Raw genomic sequence first — 1113 nt, forward strand, 5'->3', positions numbered from 1 at the left:
TTTTGTTCATCATGATAATCTTCACAATTTTTTATGAATTCTGAAGCATGCATACAATTGCCAGAAGTAAAAAGCTAAACGTAGGCAGTAAACTAAGGCTACGTCCACACGAAGCCAGAGCTTTCCCTATCCGATCTTTTTTTTCCCTCGTCTCAAGAAATATCTGCGTCCACACGAAACCATGAAACCGACACAAAACGATGTAGTATACATGCCAGACCAGCATGTGGCGCTGTAATTCTGCCACAGTGATACACTAAAAATGGAGACGAAGACTTCAGACTATGCGCATAAACCTTGCGTGCGGTATACAAACGAACATGGAATAATACATTTATGAATCTGTGTTAATGTTAGTTAATAAAAAGACAACCATTCAGTGTTTGTTCATGTTTTTGTTGCTGTTACGTGACGTAGCGGTGTCTGACTAGGGGCGAGACGTGGGCTGATGACGTCATCGTTTCAGAAAATATACGGATTCGCTGTCCACACGAAACACAAGGGTGGCGTTTTCAGATTTATCCACTCTGGGACCCGGTTTAAAAAAATATCGGTTTCACTCTCCCAAAACGCCGGATCAGTGTGGACGAAACGCCTATACGATAAAAAATTTATGCATATACAGCTAAACGCATCTCCGTGTGAACGGGGCCTTAGTATTTTATCTTGTTTTCCAGTACAAATATTTAAACATTCTTAAATGAAGATATATTTATGTAAAATAACTTAACATATTCAATTTTGTTTTCTGAAAATGTACTGAAATAGAGTGAATTTATGCTTAAAACAAAAGGGTAAAAAAAAAATGGGGAAGAATAAACAAAATTCAAAGGGAAAACAATATCTTCTTTTCTTACCTCATTCACGGATAATTTTTCTTGTTTTAAGAAAGTCTTATCTTTATCTTAGATTTTTTTATTTATTTTTTAAGTTTAATGAGCATTTGTTGGGGTTTGTTCAAGTATGCACATGCATGGTGTTGCCTTAGTAACAACCTCTAATAAAACCAAATAAAACAAGTTTAACCTAAGAAGTACTATTTTACTTACTTAGCACCTATTCATAATAAATTTAAAGGTAGCTTAAGTTTAAAGGGATAGTTCACCCAAAAAA

Source organism: Sinocyclocheilus rhinocerous, unplaced genomic scaffold (assembly GCF_001515625.1).
Source record: "Sinocyclocheilus rhinocerous isolate Xijiao unplaced genomic scaffold, SAMN03320098_v1.1 scaffold1534, whole genome shotgun sequence".
Taxonomy (NCBI): Eukaryota; Metazoa; Chordata; class Actinopteri; order Cypriniformes; family Cyprinidae; genus Sinocyclocheilus; species Sinocyclocheilus rhinocerous.